The 6,353-nt window shown below is 43.7% G+C and overlaps 1 pseudogene; it reads left to right on the forward strand.

The window, feature by feature from the left end:
• The first annotated feature begins 5,938 nt into the window (after nucleotides 1–5,938).
• On the forward strand, nucleotides 5,939–6,119 carry LOC119954580 (annotated as a pseudogene).
• Nucleotides 6,120–6,353: the final 234 nt, after the last annotated feature.

Below are 6,353 nucleotides of genomic sequence, written 5' to 3' on the forward strand. Positions count from 1 at the left end.
TCAATTGGACTACAATCTCGCTTAGTAGTGATTGATCGGGCATCATCTGGAGTATTGGCTGAGGAAGGTTGTTGCTGTGGAAGGGAATGCAGCCAAGATTTATCAGATTGATTCCTGGGATGGCGGGACTGTCCTATGAGGAGAGCCTAAGTTGGTTCATTGGCGTTTAGAAGAGAGAGAGGGGATTTCATAGAAAATTATAAAATTCTAACAGGATTAGACAGAGTAGATTCAGAAAGCATGTTCCCTGATGGTGGGGGAGTCCAGAACTAGGGGTCATAGTTTGCGGATAAGGGGTAAACCTTTTAGGACTGAGGTGAGGAGAAATGTCTTCACCCAGAGAGTCGTGAATCTGTGAAATTCACTCCCACAGAAGGTAGTTGAGACCAAAACACTGTACTTTTAAGAAGGAATTAGATATGGCTCTTGGGATTAAAGGAATCAAGGGATATGGGGGGATGGAGGGATAAAGGTATTGAACTTGATGATTAGCCATGATCATAATGGATGATGGAGCAGGCTCGAAGGGCTGAATGGCCTCCTCCATAGTTGGCCCAGAAAATGGGTACTGCAAATTGGAATTATTAGGCTATATTCTGTTTGCACCTGGAGAATATATAACTCTTGACTTAATTTCAAATTCCAAGAGCATAAAGTGCCCGAGCTGAAAGCTTTTGCTGATTTTGCACTTTTGTACTTTTTTCTTGTGTGTTGAACTGGGGCATGTTTTTTCCTAGAAATTACAGGAATCCCTATAGTAATGAAGCTCTGCAAAATTCTCTCCTTATTGATTTGACAGGTTTGCAGTTCTGGAATGACCTTAAGCGTGATTTTGCTTATTGAAGGTTAAACAAGTCTGCAGTTCCAAATGATGCTGCTGGAAATCCAAACATTGCTCCACATTGCACATCTATCTGTTTTGTGAGTATCCCAGGACATGGTGGCCATTTTGGGAACACAAGGCTTGAGTTCCTTGATGAGTTACAATAAATGCAGCAACAATGAACCATTTGAGGACTTAAATATGAATTAAATTTTTCTGATCTGGGTATTGTCAGCCTTTGAGGAGCCTTCTTTGGAGGTAGAAATAGACCAATAAAGGAATATCTTCTTTAATCTTCATTCACTTTAAAGGTTTGAGGGCCTCATAAAGGTTTCCAAGGTGCCACTGGATGTCACATGATTCTCATTTTTGGAAGGGAGAAAGGAAGTACTCGTGTTTATCAAAGCCTTTCACAACCACAGACTGTTTCAATGCACTTCACAGTCAATGAAGAACTAGTCATTGTTGTAATATAAAGAAATGCAGAAACCAATTTGTACATAGGAAACTCATACAAATATCAATGAGATAAATGATCTGTTATCCTGTTTCAGTGATAATGTCTCAAGGATAAAGATTGGCCAGCACACCACGAGAGCTCTTCTTCAAGTTGTGATTTGGACTCCTTTACAGAACTGCTACAGAGCAGAAGGGAACCATTCAGCCCCTCAACTTTGCTGCGGATTTCCGAATAAGCTTAATATTACTTTCCTGCATTCAGTAGACCCTGAAAGGTTGTAAAGCCCACTACCTTCATCAGATCAAAGATGAAATTGTAAATCAAAGATAATTAATCTAAAGGTCTGTTTGAGGACATCCCAGAGCAGGCTACATTGTCGTGGAGATGGGTGGAGCTTAGGGAATTTCTCTGGTTTAATGTTATCTGGGTGTTTGCTGAGTTAGTTGCAGTTTGGATCTCGTGTTGTTTGCAACTCAATGAGGAAGACAGCCTGTGTAAATGACAGATAGGCCTGCACTGCAAGCAGAGTAAAAAAGAATAACTTGGTGATACACTGGGATAAGGTGAGGCTCATACTCAGTTCATATTTTCAGAAGGAACAGAAATTAGAAGATAGATTAGTATGAAACTAATGGAAGAATCTACAGTGGTCCCCAACAGAGTCTTGTGCCAAAGAAAGCAAGAAGCAGATTAGCTTGAAAGTATTGAAAATGAACTGGGCCTATTTTATCATGGGCAATCACCATCAACCCAATCAGAATATAATTTCAAGTCCTTCCTAGTGGACCTCTAGCATGGCTTATAAAGGAGTCATTAGGCGTTCAAACTCTAGCTGTTATCCCCCGTAAAGCCTCAAGACTTTGAAGGCAATTGCAATGGCCGAACTTTAGCTCAGCTCCCTCAGCATTAAACAAGAGTGGGAACCAGAACATACTGGGTATAGCTGGCTTTGTATCAACTGGGTGCAGGTGGAAACCGATATATTTATGCTGTGCATGTGTTCCTGCGGATGGTCAGAAGAAAGGTTCACCAGCGAGAATGCAGTTTGAAGGATGAAGTGGCAAATGGGAAGAGGATGAATATTGTCCATGATAAGGTATGAACATAAAAAATAAGAGTAAACCATTCGAGCCTGCTCCATAATTCAATAATATCATAGCTGATCTGATTGTGGTGTTAACTCCACTTTCCTGTCTGCTTTCCATAACCCTTGGCTCCTTTGCAGGCCAAAAATCTGTATAACTCCTGAATACGTTCAATGACCCAGAAGAAATTCCTTCTCATCCTCCGCCTGTGCCCCCCCCCCCCCCCCCTTCCCACCATCACCACCACTCCCACTCCCCCCTCCCATGGCATGGTTTCTCGCAGCGGCGGCCAATTGCCATTTCAAAATAAGGGGCGGGACATTCCAGCACTTCCCGGCGGCAGAATCTTCCGGTTCTGCCGATGTTTGTGGCGTTTTGCATGGCTCATCCGTCCCTCGGTCGGGCAGCCTGCTGCAGGAGTCGATTTGGCATGGCTGGAAAATCCCGCTGGTGGGAAGGGCTGGAAAATCTCACCCTTTATTTTGAAACTGTGCCCCTAGTTTGAGACTGACCCCTCAAAGCGTTATATGATACATCAATTTCCAAGTGTTTATTAAGATTCTGATCCAGTTTAGTTTACCATTTTCTCCCTCTAACTTTATAGAGGGGATGCATTGGAGGTTCACCAGACTAATCCTTAGATTGGCAGGTTTGTATTATGAGGAAAGTTTGGGGAAACTAGGCCTGTATTCTCTAGATTTTCAAAGAACGAGAGGTGATCTCATTTAAAGTTACAAACTTCAAATCTGGTATTGACAGCATAGGTGTGGATAGGATGTTTCCCCTGGTTGGTGAGTCTAGAACCAGGGACACAGTCTCAGAATAAGGGGCAGGCCATTCAAGACTGAGATGAGGAGGAATTTCTCCACTCAGAGGTTGGGATTAATCTTAAGAGTTCTCTACCCCAAAGGGCTGTGGAAACTCAATCATTGAGCCTGTAAAAGAGAGAACTTGACATATTACTGGATACCAATTGCATCAAGGGATATGAGGATTAAAGTGGTGTTGTGGTAGATGATCAGCCATGACCTAATTGATTGATGGAGCAGGCTCAATGGGCCAAATGGCCTATTCCTGCTCCTATGTTCTTATTCCTTGCTTTGGTATGGTTATGGCTATCCAAAGCGTTATATTGCTTAATTCCTGGTGCTCAACATTGAGTGTCAACAAGTCATTAGGGAGCGAGCCTCAAAGCAAAGCACAATCCAGTCCCAGCAGAAGTCTATGTACCCAGTTACAGTTAGCATTCACTGCTACCCCAGCAGCGATCAGCAGCACTCAGCATGGACTGGGAATCAAAACTGTGACTTCTCTGGTATGGAGGACTCAGCTAATCACTGAATAAACTTGTTGAGCCACAGGGAGCATTCCGCTAGTATTTTTCTCTGGAAATGTCCATCCATATCTGCCTGGCTTGAGGTAGAGACAATGTATAGTTCAAAGTTGGGTTCAATTTACACTGCTGTAGGTTCCTCATAGTTTAGATAGCCTGTCCCCACTATGAATGGAATGAACAATCAGACAAATGACTGCATACTGATATTGAAACACGCCAAATTGCACAGCTGAAGCCCTACTTCTGTTCGAGGTTGCCTTTAGGTCATGTTCACTTTGAATCAAAATGAAGTTAACTCTGAGGGTTTACTCTAACAGCTGTCCCGAATCAGTTTCAATAGCTGGCAGCATTAAACCAGCAAACTCTCTTCCTGTCTCTTAAATAATGTGATAGATTCTCCTTTGGAGTTGGTGTCAGGAGAAGGGTTGATTTTTGTATGATATTGTAAAAACTCTTACCTCATGGAGTCACTCCTCACTGATTGCACATTGAATGTACAGACAGGATAAGCAACATACCTGGTCAAGGTTTATTCATTAAAAAACATCACCTTAAACAATCATTCTCTCCACAACTGACATACAGCTGCAGCTGTACCATTTAGAAGAACAAAGGCAGAGAATGGGAACACCGGTAACTGCAAGATCCCCTCCAATGGGAACACCGGTAACTGCAAGATCCCCTCCAATGGGAACACCAGTAACTGCAAGATCCCCTCCAATGGGAACACCGGTAACTGCAAGATCCCCTCCAATGGGAACACCGGTAACTGCAAGATCCCCTCCAATGGGAACACCGGTAACTGCAAGATCCCCTCCAATGGGAACACCGGTAACTGCAAGATCCCCTCCAATGGGAACACCGGTAACTGCAAGATCCCCTCCAAGCCGTTGGGTTTTCACTTTTCACTTGATTCCAGATCTGACTGGATTCCTATTACCACAGCTTGACCTTTGTGTCCTGGTAGCTGCCTGGGTTTCTGACAATTTTGTGACAAAATTCGACTCCATAGCACTGATAGTTCCAGAGGAGGGTGCGAGTTTAGGTGCAAAAGGGTGTCTATAAGGCTCCTGCACACTTTCTGCAGAATGCCATATTGGCAAGGGCATTAGTGCAGATGTTACATGTGTGCACCAGGAGTGTGGAGAGTCAGTGGTGCCATCCAGCACCCAATGCTGACTTGACCCTAAACTGCTTTTTAATTGTTTTTTCTTGGATACGGGCATTGCTGACAAGACCAGTATTTTTTGCCCGTCCCTAATTGCCCTCGAGAAGGTGGTGGTGAGCTGCTGAAGTCCAGCCAGACTAGGTACAGCCACAGTGCCGTTCGGAAGGGAGTTTCTGAAATGTAATCCCACTAGAGTGACGGAATGGCGATATAATTCAAAGTCAGGATGGTGAGCAGCTTGGAGGGAATCTTGCAGTTACCACTGTTCCCATGCATCCTCTGCCTTTGTTCTTCTAGATGGTAGAGGTCGCAGGTTTGAAAAGAACTGATGAAAGAGCCTTGTTGAGTTGCTGCAGTTGTTGCTGTAACTGTGTGTCAGTTGTGGAGACAGTGAATGTTTAAGAACACAAGAACTAAGACCAGGAGTAGGCCATCTGGCCCCTCGAGCCTGCTCCACCATTCAATCAGATCATGGTTGATCTTTTTGTGGACTTAGCTCCACTTATCCGCCCACTCACCATAACCTTTTATTCCATTACTGTTCAAAAATCTATCTACATTTGCCGTACAAATGTTTAATGAGGTGGTGTATATGGGGTGCTAATTAAGCAGGCTGCTTTGCCTTGAATGCTATCAAACTTCTTGAATGTTGCTGGAGGCACACATATCCAGGCAAGTGACTTGTGCATTGTAGATTGTGAACAGGACCTCAGTGAGTCAGTAGGGGAGTTACTCACCTCAGAATTCCAGCCACTGTCCAGCTATTGTGGCGACAGTATGTATAAAACTGGTCCAGTTCCTTGTCAGTGATAACCCCGAGGATGTTGATTGTGAGGATTCAGCAGTCAAGGGGAGATGGTTGGGTTCTCTCTCATTTGAGATGATCATTGCCTGGCACATCTATGGCATGAATGTTAATTACCACTTATCAGACCAAGTCTGAATGTTGTCCAGGTCTTACTGCATACTGGCATAAGTTATTTCAGCAACTGCGGAGTGGCAAATGGTATTGAACATTGTGCAATAATCAGCGAACATCCCCACTTCTGATGTTATGATGGAAGGAATTGCTTCTCGGCCTTTTGGCTAAGGTCAAGTGTAGTATCTGTTATGGTGGAAGGAAGGTCATTGATGAAGCAGCTAAAGATTATTGGACCTAGGACAATACCTTGAGGAACTTCTGCAGTGATGTACTGGATTTGACAACCGCAGCCACCTTCCCTTGTGCTGGTATGAGTCCAACCGGTAGACAGTTTCTCTCCTGCTTCCCATTGACTTCAATTTTGCCAGGGCTCCTGGTTGCCATTGTTACGGTGCCCGAACCAGCCTCCAATTTATTTTTCAATTTGTGAACTGTGAGGATAGGATACTTCGCTCCAGGAGTGATTCCACTGACATTGAGGGATCTTTTATATTAAAACAAACTTTATTATTAATACAGGATTAACGCCATTAACATACAGGGAGAAAACAGCTTTTCA

Source organism: Scyliorhinus canicula, chromosome 19 (genome assembly GCF_902713615.1).
Source record: "Scyliorhinus canicula chromosome 19, sScyCan1.1, whole genome shotgun sequence".
In the NCBI taxonomy this organism is placed as follows: Eukaryota; Metazoa; Chordata; class Chondrichthyes; order Carcharhiniformes; family Scyliorhinidae; genus Scyliorhinus; species Scyliorhinus canicula.